The sequence below is a fragment of the Bidens hawaiensis genome, unplaced genomic scaffold (assembly GCF_021521415.1).
Source record: "Bidens hawaiensis isolate Kalapana, Puna unplaced genomic scaffold, B.hawaiensis_p1.1 tig00048895_1, whole genome shotgun sequence".
Taxonomy (NCBI): Eukaryota; Viridiplantae; Streptophyta; class Magnoliopsida; order Asterales; family Asteraceae; genus Bidens; species Bidens hawaiensis.
The window spans coordinates 30,168-47,303 of NW_027498735.1; the positions used below are offsets into that span (position 1 = coordinate 30,168).

The following is a 17,136-nucleotide window of genomic DNA, read 5'->3' on the forward strand; positions in this document are numbered from 1 at the left end:
GGCATGCCATCCTTACCCGTCAATGTGCGGATAAGCTCTGGGTATTCGGCGCCTTGGATGAAAGCGGCGCGAACCAGATCTTCACTTATGTTGCCGAGACTTAGCTTTTTGGAGTTGAAGCGGGTGATGAAGTCTAGTAAAGATTCATCCTCCTCTCTAACGCAGTTGAGGATCGTCCACTGTTCTTCAGTGTATTTCCTCTGTTGGCTGAAGTGCTGGCTGAACTTGTTCTGAAAGTCCGCCCAGTCATATATGTGGTGGACCGGTAAACGATCGAACCATGCCCTGGCCGCTCCAACCAGAGTCATCTGGAACATACAACACCACGTGGGTTCCGTCCAGTTACTGACGGTTGCCCCCGCAATGAATCTGTTCAAGTGGTCGTCTGGGTCGGATAGACCATCATAAGTGCCAATGTTGGACATTTGTTTGGCACTTCTCGGGGCGATTGCTTCCGCAATGTCCCTTGCGAACTTTGACTTTCCTGTATTTGTAGCAGTTGGCCTAAAGGTTTTGGAGAAGTCACGCGGGTTTCTCTCCGCATTCGTTGGTTTAAAAGCTTCCCCAAAATTCCTTTTCGGCTGGAAGTCCGTTTCCTTACGCTTCCCTTTCGCCTTATGGCGAGGGTTTGCGTCGGTATCGGATTCTTCCCTCTCGTCGTCTGAGTACTCGCCCTCGCTGTTCATATTGAGATGTTGGCGAGTACTGCCGAATTCGTCAGCCTGTTGAACTGAACGCAAGCGTTCGTCCAATTCAGCTTGGAACTCTCTCTGACGTGCTTCGGCCCACGCCTTCACTTGATCTAGTGTTTGGCGAGGGACCCTCGTTCGTTTTTCCAACTCGGCATCTGTGAACCCCAGTGGAATATTTACTGCACTTGCCCCGGCTTGGGTAGTCGGGGTAGTGTTCGTAAGAATTGTATAACCGCCGGTGTTCCCCCCAGTTGCTGGTGTTGTGGTTACCGGGGTTTCTTGGTCGGTTACTGGCCTTAGGACCGGAGTAACGTTAACCATTTCTTCAGAAATTTTGAAAAAACTAAATTAGTTCTAGCTTTTATGCACGGATGGCGCCAATGAAGAAACACTAAGTGAACCCACGGGCAGATTATAGATAATCTGGGGGTTAAGTAATGTTTCCCACGGGGATGAGGTCCAGCAGAGAAGGTTGTTCTTCTGGAGACCTGCAAAACAGACACCGTAAGCTCGTCACTGAGAAGGGGGGGGGGTCCTCCTTGTGACCACCCTCCGGCGTGAGAATCAGACTAGATTGCTCTGAATATAAGTGTATATTAAGAGATTGCTAGATAAGATTGAGATATCAGATGATGTCCTTACCATTCCAAGGTGTTGGAGTATTTATAGCCGAATGTAGGTTTTCTAGAAGGTACAGCCGGCTGAATAGTATTCCTGTTCCACCAACAGTGGACTGCGCACAGGCCATGCTGGTTGGTGGATAGGCTACGGCCAACAGTAAAGGTCGGCTGTATACTGTTCCTTTACTGCCGGCTACGCACTGTTCCACCAACTGTAGGCTGCGCACGTCCCCTCATAAGGGTTGGTGAGTAGGCAGCGGCTAATAGTGACAAACAGTACTAGAGGGTGCTCCTCCTCGTATTGTTGTCGGTGAGCTGTCACCCTGTGATTGGTTCATGGGCTGCTCTGGTCAATTTGTCTGTTCCGCCCATACCTTAGTAGGTATAGTACGAAAGACCTTCCAGAAGCATACGGACTGGCTCATTTGGGCGGGAGTATTCCCGCCTTGCTCATTCCTTCATGTGACTACTGAAGTAGCTAATGCCTTGTGCGTGTAGCCTTGCTGTTAGTGCGGGTAGCCTTCCCTGATGGCTTGTATCCGCAGCTGCGGGAACAGGCGGGGTACTTCACCATTGGGAGGCTTTCCCTGCGGGTACAGCTGGCGTACTGCGCGTAAGGTTATTTGAGCATGGTGGGTCCTGCTGGAGCAGTTGGTCATTGCGCAGACGTCCCTGTTCAAGGTGAGTCTTGCGGGTCCAACTGGGCTCTGCTGGGACCTACCTCTTCAACTCTCTTTGATGAATTATTTTACTTAAACTTGTTTACATTATTTATTAGCTCAAACAGGTTTTATAAAATGCAATTTTATAAGAAAAGGGAAACTGAAACGTTATATCATAGTGCAAAAAAAATTTTCAATTTAATGTCAGTAGATAAAGTGGTTTGTTCCCTAACCAATAGTTGATGTGGGTTCAAATCATATAAGTGTTGTGATTTTAGGAGTGGTCGAGCAGATAATGTTTAGGTTTGATTTTAGTATAGTAATGCTTTACGTAACTTTTTTTTAAAAGAATTTATAAAAAAAATCAATGATTATTGTGTGGATAAATATGTAATATATATTTGTCATTATGCAATTTGTGTGCTTAATTAGGTAATATATATTGTGTAATTAATACATAATCGTATGTTATTATGCATAGATGTAAAATTATTTATTGCGTTTTGTTGTTTTGTGTAGTAGCAGTTCTGAGAATTCATATGTCTCGGCTCAGCCGGAAAAAATATGACCTTAGGCCTTAAACAAAATGTTGTAAACCACTTTTTTCAAACGACGATTAAATTGTTATAGCAATAAACATAAGAATTAACAAAATAATGCATGGTAATGACAATGGTCTTTAAGTGTTCGGATATCTAAAAATATATGTATATAACGTCGGGAATTTTTAAAAAATTTTGTGTCAGACAAAAAAAACGTGCCCCGACCGGTCACCCACATTTCCCTCTCCCCCCAAGGCTTCCCATGGTTTTTGTGCATAACTATAAATACATATGTTGTATGGTTATTTATATGAGCTTTGCATAATATAATTCGTAATTAGATCGAGTGTAAATCCAAAATGGCCAGTATACCTCTCATTCAAAGGCATGTGTCCCGTCCTGGTGAAAAGGCTGACCCAACAAATGGACGAGGTAGGAGAGCGACCAGAGATCTAATCTTCCGGGGGCTAGAAATTTTGAAAGAATTTACGCATACCGCATACGTTAATTAAATAGTATATTTAATTTATACAAACATTTACTACAGACCAACGTTTAGTTGATGAAGTGGGAAAAACATTTTAAGACAATGCAGAGGTTTACAGTTCGAGCCAATATGACTTGATTTGTAGAGAAATCGAGTTCAAGCTAGGTCGGTTTTGATTTAGGGGCTTACTTATTCTACTCGTCCTGGACCCTTGAATTCTTACGAAATCTCTGAACCGGCATGTATTACAGCTTTCTACAATTCACACAATGAAACACATTTTAGTGTATTAGTTGGATATTGTAAAAAACCAAAACTATTTATCTGTTGTAATCTGTCACAAAGAGTTACGATCGGATTCTATCTGTCGCAAATACTCTTTTCGAAATGGGTAAGAAATGTTTGTTGCAACTTGGGTTATTCCAATTTAATGTTTACAAATTTAAATTAATTTTGGATCTAAAAAAAAAAAGAAACTTCATTGTCAATCTCCTAGGAAATCACTTTTGGCTTCAATACAACAAAATTCGTTTCTATATATCCAAACTCATGAAACATCGGCTAGGACGTCTTAAATGAAAATTTTGACTTGGTGTGAATTTATAAATAAAATAAATACTTATCGGTGTGACAAATTTAAAGTTGAGTTGGTATTTAAAAATGTGTTTATTTGAATATTATAAAAAAACAGAATTTGACTAAAATCAGAAATGTGTTTGGTCTGGTGGTTGTGTACACTTGGTGTGATGAGAATTTGACTAAAATCTAGCAAGAAAGTACCAATTCAAAATTGTTGAATTAAATAGAAAGACATGGTCATCCCACCTAGCCAATCTAAAGAGAATTTTCTACAAATATTAATGCACTAAAAATTGGACCTTTCTTGGCACATCAACTATTCTTCCATACTACGGAAATTTGAACACCGTTGACATCGACTAAATTGTTCAAATGGAAGCAAGTTGGGCGGTTTGAGAACCCGACATCTTGATTTTAATGGTTATGTTCAGTTTAGAACTTGAATTTGCCTGGTTAAACTTGGAATACGTTGTTACAAATATGTATTATAACCATTGAGGTAGGATCAAATAGAAATGGATTTTTTGGTGAGAACGATGGAAACCAATTAAAAAAATTGCACATTCATAAATTAATGTCTCAATAAGGGTATTTTTGTCTTTGGCAACATTCAATATTTAAGGAAATTATTTAAAGCCTTTTAAAATTGACAGATTATCATATCCCTATTGTCATGCAATTTTAAAATTTTTCAAAACTGATTCATATAACTCGCCATTGTTCTTCATCATACGCCTTCTTCAATCTTTTTTTTTCTTCTTATTGTGTGTTTGCATTGTAAAATGATAAATGAAATGTGTTGGTTAAATAAAGGATTGTGTTGATCATATAAATGTTGCTTATTTGGATAAGTATTTTTTAGATCTTTTATTTCATTATTTGTTTTGTTTTCAATGTGTTGTTATACTTCTTCACAAACAAAAGTGTTGATATAATTCACACGTGTGCTAAAAATGCTTTGTAATATTACAATAAACTGTCATGAATCATGAACATCAAACATAACAACACCAAGAAATCTATTTTCAGCTCAATGTATTTTTGTTAGCAAATTATTATAATTTAGACTGTTACTTGTATTCCACAAGTTACAAATATAACTAAATGTTAAACCCGCACAATAATTGATAAAACCAACACAACAGAATGATGAATTCAACACAAATAAAATGATGAAACCAGCACAACACCAAAATAAAGAAACCAACACAACAAAATAATGAAACCAACACATCATTTGAATATATGAAGCAAGTCTTGTCCATATTACTAACAACACAATATTTACATAATTGCAACACATAAAATCATCTTTCTTTTTTCCTAAAAAGTAAATAAAAAGTGACAATTCAACTTCGTAAAATAACAATAATTTGAGTATGTGAGCAATTATTGGTGACCCATAATACCTTTTTCTAAATTTATTTGTCTTTATATTTTGTAACTGACGAGACTATAAATGATATGCTATTTTCTTGGAATTTAGTTATTTTGGAATTCCGGTTATACCCTTAATGTCCTTTTGAAATTGTAATTAAGTTAGTTTTGGTGATGTGTCATAAATTTCATCCATAGATTAAGAAAATAAACGAACCAGATTTGTTCTCACCATTCTTATAGATAACATGGTTTCTACCAGATCTAATCCCTATAACCATTAACCATGTAAATGTTTTAATACAAACTAATAATTTTGACCGAAAAGTAAACATCATTTCAAACAGACAAATCCAAGTTCAAAACCAAACGAATGCATTACATTTTTTTTTTGCCAACCACAAAACTTGAATCGTCACTTCTAACAAAGTTTTATTCAATTTCTTTGTGTTTCCCAAACTAAAGGCTCTTTGGTAGATTAGGGTATATGTGACGTAGACTAAAGGCTCTTTGGTACATGTGATGTATACGTTACACATTTAGTTGATTAAATCCGCGAGTGGAACTGGGCTCAATTAACATGTTAGACACAACATGATAAAACACGATTACATATGGTGCTAGACACAAACATAACACGATAACCACCCGTGTATATTTTTTTCCAAATACAAACCTGCTTAAAAATAGGTTAAACACGAAACAACCACTTTAGAGAACCGTTTGGGGATGCGGTAGAGAGTACATATGTATTGAAACAAAAATTGGCAAAAAACAGTTTTTATTAATCTTTTTTTAATCAAAGTATTAGTAGAGTAGTTTAATTGGTTGAATTTATAGTTGGTCTCATTATTTAGAGCTCTTACTTTCACTTTATTTGAATTTGTAGTTGGCAAAAAAATATTGAACATTTATTTATTTAGGTTTGTTATATATTATTTTAAAATACTTTACACAACTAATTTGAGTTTTCTTTTATAAATAAACTAAGTTTTAGCCGTTTTTTTTAAATCCTCTAGTTATATCATTGAGTCATTTAAAATTCTCATCTTTGTGGTTTTGTATTATAAAAGCCTCATATTATGGGGGTGTTTGGAATTAATTAAACCCAAATCCAATATCATTCGAACCCAAATAACTCGAAACTTTAAAATATATTCAAATCATCGTAACAACCCGAAAGCCAAATAATAAACACAAAACCCGAAAGCCAAATAATAAAAGCCTCATTTTATTAAGGGGAAATATGTAATTGATTTTTATGGAGTGGGGAAATATGTAATTTTTAAGCTTAGTAAAGGGATCTATGTAAATGCCCCTATATAATAAGGTATAGTTAATATTTTGATCTAATATAATATAAATGATATAATGGCCTTATATAAATATATATTATTATATATTTTTTCTTATATTCTCCAATTTGGCCGAGTACTCATTTATTATGAATATTAGATAAGCCTGATCAGGAGTTAACACTCATTTTAGCTTTAAAATCAAACTGGAGCAGAGAAATATAGTCATTGAAATGAACATCAGCTCAAGACCCCATTAATCATACTGCAGTCCTTATTTAAAACCTAAGTAGTTATGATCAAAATTTTCAAGTAAGCCCTTCAAACTTTTGATTTGTATAATAATTTGTCTATATGTCATTATGCATGCAGAACATATTAAGAGACATACAAAATCAAAACTAACAAGGAAAATTAATAGTTATTCATTCATAGTACGATATGCAATTGTGCATGGTCATCAATAAACCCCTCATGATTATAAGCGCTTTCATAATACTTATGGGTGTTAGACCTTTAGTTATAGGATCCTTAAGCATATCATGAATGTATTCGATATGAAAATTTAGATTCCCCAATTCGTTCATAAACAAATAATTAATTTCATATCAAAATTTAATGCAACACCTCTCAAATTGTTATTGTTTGAGAAAACATGGAAGCTAACTTTATCACAATAAGTCTTCAATATATAATTTATATGGAGACTAATAAACTTATGAGTCCACTAATAAATATTCAACAACATTTATTGACAATAATGTTATAATTAATCAACATATTATGTCGTTATGACTTAGGTTGTTAATAAATATTCAACAACATTTTATGACTTAGGTTGTTATTATCAGTTCATTATGACTCAGGTTGTTATTATCAGTTCATTATGACTCCTCCATGAGATAGATTTATCTATTGCCATAAAAATATATCCCGAAAATTACATTTTCTTATCTCTGAATATGACAAAGTTTAGAGTAATCTACCAGTTTGAATTCTCACGTCTTCTTTTAAATTATGGTCATTCGTTTCCTTTAAAGATATCTTAGTACTCTTTTAGATGCTTCACATTAACTAGACATATATAGTGTGTTGCAATTTTGAGTAATCTCTAAACGAGTATATACTTGAACTTATATAAGGCTTCTACTTATTGAAGCATAAGGAAATAATCCATGTGATCCTATTATCCTCTAAAGTAGAGCAATATTGTATGTTACACGTGTAAGAAATATCTCTGAGATCTATAATATCAAAGTATGTGTGAACAATGCTTTGACATATGTAACATATACTTGTTAGAAGAATGTCATCTACATAAGGACAAGTTTGTTTTTAGTTGTTCTCACTCACAGGGTCGGCCCAACCATTTTGGTGGTCCTAAACGCTTAAAAAGTCGGGGCCTTAAAAAAAATAAATTGATTCGTATCTTTTATTGTTGCTGCTATTTTGCACCACATTTAATTCAATTAATAAGTTAAACATAAAAAATAGTATCGTTAACTCAATTGAATAATATAAGCTTGAAAATATTTAATTATATATATATTTTTGTAAAAAAAACCAATAAACATGTGTTGGAACACGATATTAAAATAACTTGATTTGAAATAATAAAAACATCGTGACAACACATGGAAAATTTAAACATAAAAATGTACAAATATAATGTTTATATATCATCCTAATTTTTAAAAAAATAATGAGTGTCTTTATATTACTAATAATAAAATTTAGAATTTTCATCTTCTAGAGTTAGATTTTTTTTTCTATAATTGAAAACATATTCAGGTTATTATTGATTCAATTTTTATTTAAGATTAATAAAATCTAGTAAAATAACCATTGAATTAATATTGTGTATCCCTCTAAGGAATTAAAGACTCAAAGAAAATAAAAAAATCTAGTAAAATATTCTGTATCCCTATAAGTTTTGGGCCCCCATTTTTTAAAAAACTTATAGACGGTATATACAATAAATAATAAGTTGAATTAATTTGATATGAATTTATGTGTGAAAAAAAAAAGAAATAAAGAACCTTTACAAAAAAAAATATATTGTTAATGGGAAATTGGAGTCGATCCCTGGACGCCTCGTAAACAAAAATCACTTTTGTACCACCACACTAGAATAGCAATAATAGTATACATATCAACTTATTATTTATTGTATATATCGTCAATAAGTTTATTAAAAAATGAGGGCCTAAAATTTTTGGAGGTCCAAAACTCTAGTTTGGGTTTGTTATACTAACGGGCTGGCCTTGCTCACTCATCTTGAGGTAGGTACATTAATCCACTTGATTTTTGATGAAAATAATTGAATAAAGATTTCATCACATTTTGATGTTTGCATTAACCCATATATGGATTTTATTGACTTATAGACTAAATGTTCTTTGACCTTCAGTTTAAAACTTTTAGGTTGTTTTATGAACATATAAATATATAAGCCTATTGTTAGGGAAAGTTGTTTTAATGTTCATCTAATGTAGCTCTTAACTATTATAAGCTACTAGAACAATAATGATCCTTAAAGAAATCTTTTGTAATATAGGTAAAAAGATTATTTGATAATTGGTTTATCCTTGAATATAACCTTTACAATCAATCGTGCTTCTTACCGACTTAACGTTTCGTATTGGAATTTACTTTAGTTATGAACACTCTTAGGTGATTCAACCAAATCTCAAAACGTTAGCCTGACTTATGGAGTCAATTATGATTGATGCTAATGGTTTAATTATAAGGGGTAGGATCATTAAACTTTCAAACATCCATTTCAACTTTAGTTGGGAAGGTTACATAATCATCAATTTTAGTAGGTTTAAAACCTAGATGGCCTTCTGAGTTGATTATTGGGTAATTTTAAAAGTCTCGGTTTTAAGGATTAGCTCTTGGTTAGGTTACTATCATTTCTAAGTGTGTAAGAGTTGGTGTAGTATGGTGTAGAAGAGGTGTAATCGGAGTGAAATTCGGAGTAAAATTTAATGACTCTCTCCCCCCGCCTCTTGTACTTCTTACAAGTCATTATAAGGACTTTTACTGCTCCCACTTACCTTATAAGCCTTTCGAAAATTAGCATGCTTAGGGTTAATATTTAAAGACCAATAGATTCTAACAAAGAAACAAGTAAATTATTTAAGTTGTTGTAGTTTCTCTTGGTGAGGATTAGTTTAGTAAGAAATCTGAATTTGCCCACGTTTAAGAAACAATGAAACTTTTGTAAGAGTAGTAGTAAATTATAAAGAGATATGTTTTGATGAAATAGTGTTGGGATGGAGCATTGTCTTGTAAAAGAGGTGTAATTGAGATAATATCAAGTTTTCACTCCCCCACCTCTTGCAAATCGTGGAAGTATGATTGAGACACTTAAGGCTCCTACTGATCTTTAATATCTCTAGGAAAAATACAAGAGAAATTTCAATGATGTACGTGATGTGGGAATCTGTCATATATATGTTAGACTTGATTTAATTTCATTAACGTCCAGATGTCATAATAAATTTAGGGACATATTTAGAAGAAATCGTATTAAGTATATATGAATGGATCTCTTAAGACTGTGGACCATAGAAGATAGATCGTATACAAGTAAAAGCCTTTTAAATGATAAAAAAAATTATGTATGAATATTCGGTTTGAATAAGTTCCATGAATGTACGTGAAATATAACTTCTGGTGGACCCATACTTATTTTTTAAGCCAAGTAATGTTTAGGACATCCAACACATGATTTAAAATCACTAAGAATGAGATCATGAAAAATTACCCTCATCAACCATGTCATGATTTCTCATGAAATTTGATTTTAATGGATGAATTTTATGGGTCTCATTTCTCTTTTGTTAAATTTTTATTTGCATCATAACAAAAGTTTTGAAAATATATAGTATCATCTGGTTCTATTTTATAAATGTTTCAGTCAAGATATTGATAGCAAATATATGAGAATTTAAGGTAAAAGTGACTTTATGTTGGCTATGCAAACCTTATAACTATCATAATGTAGCTTAAGTATTGATATTAAATTCTGATTAATCTCCAAAATATCTAAGGTATCATAAAGCGTAATTAGAAAACAGTCTATAATGGTTATAATACCCTTAACATTTATATTTTGTCATTGACACTCATGTTAGTTATTTGTTGATATCGGTAAAGAAACTTATAGAACTAGACTCAACCTACAATGTGTTAATTGGAATATTAGGATTAGCAGACTTAAATATCATCAATACAACTATCAGTTTTAGCCGGTTGTTCTTTTGAATTATGGATAGTCTTGTAATGCTTATGCCTAATATAATGACGTATATTTGCAACGAGACTTATCCTTAGAGAACTTGAAGCTGGAAGTAATACTTGTATTTTGTCTATGAACCTTATAATTATCCTCTTTTAAGTTTTAGTGGTGTGAGTTGAATAACATCTTATTTCCCATACCAGACATTTCTTTTCTTGTACATATGTTGCTGATAAACACACTCATTTTTCTTTGGTACTTCTGAGTGTTATAGTTGATTCTTAAGGCACCAAATTGTACTATTGAAAATTTTAGTATGTAATGTACTATAAAATTGTACTTATTTTCATATGTAAACCCTTAATTTTATGGGTTATGGTTTTGTACATTATGATGTATTCAACGATACCATTTAACCTTATAGTTAGAATTTAGAAGGAATGCATGAATCATATGAGTTATTTTGATTAGTCTTAGGAAAAACTAAATCAAGAATAACTCTAGTGATAACATTTATTTAAATAAGTTCTTGATTATCATTATCATAAGAGACATTATGATTGACTCATTCCATTTGTTATGCTCTAGTTTTCAATAGAGTGATTGTTATTAGAAAGAGCAGTAGAATAGTCATAGCATGTCTTAATGGATAATTAAAACTGTGAAGAGCTAAATGTTATTAAAACTCTTTATGAGACAAAATTCAATTGTGTTTTTGAGATTAGAGTGATGCTTTGGATGAGATCGCTATTTATAGAAGAATGTTATAGTGAGTAATATTATGAGATATTAAAATAATACATATTTATGATCATTAGATTAATGAAGGATCATTAATGTGAAGATCATTATATTTTATTGAAGATGTGATATGTCTATTATTAACATCAAACTAACAGACTATAATTAAAAGTTCTGCTTAAACAAAAAATAAATCACCTTTGGACAGAATTAAAATTTATTTAAGTATGTATGCAAAACAATTGTAACACATCACCTTTTGGTAGAAGTGAGACAACTATTTTAATTATGCACGAGCTAGTTTTGCTAGATAAAAATGTAACACTTCACCTTTTGGCAGAAGTGAGACATTTGTATCATGTTATGCAAAAACTAACAAAAGCTTTCAATTAGACTTGAATAATATGGTAAATGTAACACATCACCTTTGGGCATAAGTGATACATCAAAAGTTCATTCAAGTCAAGCCTTTTCATGTTTTGTAGAAAAAGAATTATAAGATTTAAGGGTTTACAAAACATTTAATTAATTAATAGCAAACCACTTGTTAGTGTGAATCGAACTCGACGATAAGTTCGCTGGGTTTGTGAGGTTTGGGGTGGAGCCTGGAAAAAATAATTTGGTTCACAATAATAGTTCACAAATAGTTTGCATGAGTTACGTTCACGAAAGTTTAGTTCATGAAAAATAGGGTTTTCTTGAAATTAAACTTCAGTACCCTTAAAGAACTTTATGAAACATAGAATTTATTCTCTTAAAATCAAGTTCCATTTATCAAAATAATAATAATAAAAGAAAACTTTAGGTGAATAAAACGTGAGTTCTTTTAAAATTATCTTATTATTATAATTATTTCAAAAACCATATGCAAACTTAGAACTTGTGATAAGGATGGAAAAATTCAAAATTTTATGGATTTATTATGTTTCCTAATTAATATGATTTAGTTATATTTATCTAAGATTTCAAAATCTTTTATTGATAAACTATATCATGTTTCAAAAATAAAAATTTAATAGGTAAAATCAATCAAAATTGGAAACAACACATTTTAATCCTACGATTCATCCAAAATAAGGATGATTCTTCGAATTTTATGACGAACATGAAGAACATCTTCGAAGAATCTTTAGTCAGTTTTCTCTGGAATCGAAATCTTAACATATTTTTAACAAATTTCTAATATATTAGAGTTTTAAATATGAATTGTAGCGATTTTAAACAGTTTCATATATTGTTTTCGTAATAAAACATGAAAAAAAGAAACCGAAAAAATTAGGGTTTTAATCAAAATTCATGTTTTTCGTTTTTAATTCCAGATTTAGGAAAAACATGAATAACTGATTAATCGACATCGCTATGATACCACATGTTGATCAGTTCTGCATGTAAGCAATAGAAAACATAATAAATATTAAACCTATGAACCTGTTACAGCATAGAGAGTAGTAATTGCAGCAGAGTATGGATGTAGACGACATAGTTGTCAGCTTGATCGAGTTCCCCTTTAGGGTGTATAGTTAAAGATGGTGTTAGGGTTTTTGAGAGGAACCCGGTTTAGGAGAGAGGAGGCACACAAAATTGTATGTGTGTGAAATTAGGTTATGATGTTATTATTCTCTCTATATATACACCCAAGGGGAAACCCTTTATTAGTTAATTATAGGTAATATGGTGCATCAACACTTACCAAACTAATATATAATAAGGTATAATTAATATTTTGATCTATTATAATATAAATGATTATAATGGCCATATATAAATATATATTATTATATATTTTTTATTACACTTTGGTGTAGTTGTCAAGATTTTATCTTAGGTTCACCTAAGGGTTTCTTATGTTTGACATAGGCGGGTTCGACTTCCACACATGTGTTATATTCTCATAATTAAGCATGGGTGAAGTTACTACTAAATGAATTAGACCTCACGACATATATTTGACCAGTGTTGTAAAAATCGCTAGTCAGGCTGTGAGGTGGAGACTAGAGATTAATCAGATCGGACTTTAATGTATAATTTTCAGTTTTATACATACACAAACATCTTTTGGCCAGAATCCACTTGAAACCGCTGATTTTGGTCGGAATCTAGTCAGAACCATCAGATTTTGGCTGGATTTGACCATTGACCGACTAGTTGGCCTACTAGCCCAAAATTAATCAGTGAAGTGAGGATTAACGATTAATTGGTGCCTGATGACCGTCGTTTGAGTCATGCAAAAACCTAAATAACCTAGGTAGATAGGGTAAATAAGTTATCATTTCACCCGGAGTATGTGGTCAATGTAATTCGTGTACAGACTTAATATTATGAAGTAACTGGTTTTAGTGTTGATCACACAAGCAATTAAAGTGAATTTAGAGAATTAAGTAACAAGCAAGTAAACGAGTTTCAAGCAATTAACAAAGCAAATCACACCCGGGAATTCAAGTAAGCAACATACAGTTATCTCATGCAACCTAACAGATTAATAATTAACGATTAACTACAGACTGTTCAATCAGACAAAATCCTAGACATCAACAATCACTTTACACATGACACTGGTTATCAAACAGTCCTTGCTAGTGTGACTCAGTTAAGGGCAATTATATGTTTTATCGTATTCAATCTAATCAAACAATCATATGATCAATTATCTAGCATCTGGTAACAAATTGTTCAGACTAACGTAAACCTAAACCGATTGAATACGCAGAAATACCAAACATCAATAATCATACAAGAATGTTCTTAATCACTTGAGAAAAACTATAAAGATTACAAACTATACATCCCGGGTGCGATTCTAGGAGATTAGACGAGCATTGACATCATTAAATCTAGAATACGGATGATATGGATCATGTGTGAAGTCTTGACACGAGCTAGGATGGTGAAAATCGCCTCTTGGAGCTGCTGGAAATCACCTTCGGTCGTCTAAAACGAGTTAGGGTTCTTTTTGATGAAAAGTTTGATATAAACCAAATTTTCCCGTCTGCACCCCCCATCGCGATACGCGATGGGGTCTTCACTGGTCCATCGCGTATCGCAATGGACCAGAAAGTCAACATCATTTTAAATCCCATCGCAATACGCGATGGGTCCTCAAGCAAGCCCATCGCGTATCGCGATGGGCCTTGTCATCAGCAAACTTTATTAATAATCCTCGTTTCGCGTGCTGGACATCCGGGGTCTTCATTCCGTGTCACTACAGGTCCAAATTGAGTACTTTAATGCCTGTGACCTGAAATCCAATAATGCACGTATGAAGTATCGAAGTTCCTAAAATAAACGATTAAAACTAAATAATAAATGAACTAAAACATATACAATTTAACCAACCATCATATCCCCACACTTATCTTTTGCTTGCCCTCAAGCAAACTCTAAAGCAAACATCAACCTCTATCATAGGTATGTAGATTATCGCCATTAATACTAGTAAGGTTTAAGGTCATATCCAGTTTCCCAGACTGACACTTTCTAGATTGACATCCCACAAGTACGGTTAAGTGCTATAATAAAAACAGTATGGCCGCCCAGACAAGTGTACTTTGTTTCCGGTTAAGGCACACATACTCATACCCCTCATAGTATAATAACTCTCCTCTCGGTATAATATCTGGAGTAGCAAAAGATGTGCTAGTATCACTCTGCTCTCAATATCACTCAAAAACAGGTATCCATCCATAAAACTACCTTGACACAAATGCAAATCAAGAGGACTTAAAAAGGGTTGTAACAGGGCTAGGTGTAAGGGTGTGGAAGAGAAATTTTTAAGTAGCTCAAACGATCCGACCCGGCTTATTACAAAACCTCTAAATAAACAAAACTAACATACATACTGAATTTAAATAAACAAAACTAACATACATACTGAATTCACACTTTTTTTTTGACACAAACAAACTACTAACTACGTAACTGAATATAAACATACAACTTTTTTTTAAGCATGATAAACGTGATGCTTAATACTGAAGTAACTACAAAAACAAAAACAAATACAAATACAAAGAAACATATTAAGCCGGATCGCCTCGTTATATAATGTCGGGGTTAATCAAATGAAAAATAGGTCCAAGAAATGTTTTCTAAGGGAACCAACCCCCCCCCCCCCCCCGCCCCTCTCATTACCCACGCTCATATGTATAATGTATGAGGCCCAACCCCCCAGTACCCACACTCTCACTCTTCCAGACGAGGCTTAACCTAATTACCTCTATCACTTTTTCATTTTTCCAACTACGATCCCGTAATCCATGAACATCGATGAAAGCACTCAAATGAGATGTGTGTACTATATATTATATGTGTATTATATATATGTGGTCAACTCACACACGTACCGGAGGAATAAGGTTGTCGATATAAACATGTGTACCTGTCCCCATGACTCATTATCCCCGCCTAAATGACCCCATTTTCAACTTCTCGTTATGAAAACATTTGTGAGTAAGACTAACGAGAAGCTGAAAAACCAACCATGACCAGAAACCTATAACTTGGCATTAATGGCAATAATTAACAGTTAACAACTTTGGTTTCTGAGCACTCTTCGAGGTACTATCGGGTTAAAATTTTCAAATTTCCCCCCATCCCCACACTTGAGGTTGACATTGTTCTCAATGTTGAAATTGGTAAATAATTAAAGAACATTTGAAGGACGGGGTTGAAATTGACTTTTTGACTGTTAAGCAATTTAAAAACTCGGGGCTCAAAAGTGATGGTTCTGCTAGCAGTTATACAATTACACTTTTGACATTTAAACTACAAAAACAAAATAAATTATGAAACTGAAATCACCTGATATCAACGAGACTGGAAGAGGACCAGTCTGTTCGCGAACTCTCATAAACACTCGTATACTCTCGTCTCAACCAATTACCAAACTAACAATTGAACCTGCAAAATCTCAAGACGTGTAGAAGTAAGCTTCTCACAAGTGTAAGACATAGGTCTTTTAAGAGTTATGAAAATGATTTTCTGTTAATTTTATTAAAACAATTACCGAGCCAAATTAAGTCGTTTCATAATAAATTTAGTTAAACAAGTTAAAACGTTAAAAGACCTAACTCACTTTCGTAGGAATCATGATTGCATTTAGCATATGCAACAAGCCCTGTAAATCTCCCGGTAGCCCGGGAGGACGAGTGGGGTCTCGTGAGGGTTTATAGTGAACAACACCCACAAAGTTCGGTTACAACATAATATACACGTACCTGGATTAACCACAACAAGATCATGAAAGAATTCTTGATATCTTAACTGAAACTTCGTTTTCTAAAAAAAAAACTTACCGAACGTATCAAAATCCCAGCTTTTCCGATGCAGTATCCCCACACTTAGCTTTTGGTATGATGGTACGCTTAAAATACAATTAGTAATATAAAAAGTGAAATTAAATGCAAACTAAAAATATGCAAAATGTACAAATACCACCCATTTGAAAATTTATGACATTCAAGGTGGGCGTCTGGCCTGTCCTGTGCAGCCTTCTCGTTATAAGCACGCTCCTCAAGAGATTCCTCCCAACCTTTTGGCACACCATGATCCTGCCATTTTTCATTTTCTTCTCGCGGTTTCTTTACCTCTTTCTTTTTCGTCTTCTTTCCCTTTCTTGTAGTTGCTTCCTCACCATCTTTAACTCCATGCAACATCTCATTCCATCCTTTCACCTTCATGCTACTCCTTAGCTCATTCCTGTCAGTCACAAAACATTTCTCTTTTGTGTGATCCTTTCTCAAGGATTCACACTTGTCAACAACATGGTTAGTATCATTTTTAAACAATGGTAACCGTTTATCACAATATCCACACTTAATTTCCAATATCCCCTTAGCACAATCAATTACCGTATGTGCTGTGGCAAGGAATGGCCTACCTAATATGACTTGTGGTTGT

The 17,136-nt window shown here is 33.4% G+C and overlaps 1 pseudogene across 1 annotated transcript in view; it reads right to left on the minus strand.

Moving 5' to 3' along the window:
* LOC143597703 (uncharacterized) overlaps window positions 1-16,916 on the minus strand; it is a 32,479-nt pseudogene extending 15,563 nt beyond the window's left edge. The window contains exons 1-2 of the transcript XR_013146978.1: window positions 16,714-16,916; window positions 15,211-15,218 (exon numbers count right to left, since the gene is read on the minus strand). The product of XR_013146978.1 is annotated as an uncharacterized LOC143597703 (transcript). The remainder of the gene's footprint in view (window positions 1-15,210; window positions 15,219-16,713) is intronic.
* Window positions 16,917-17,136: the final 220 nt, after the last annotated feature.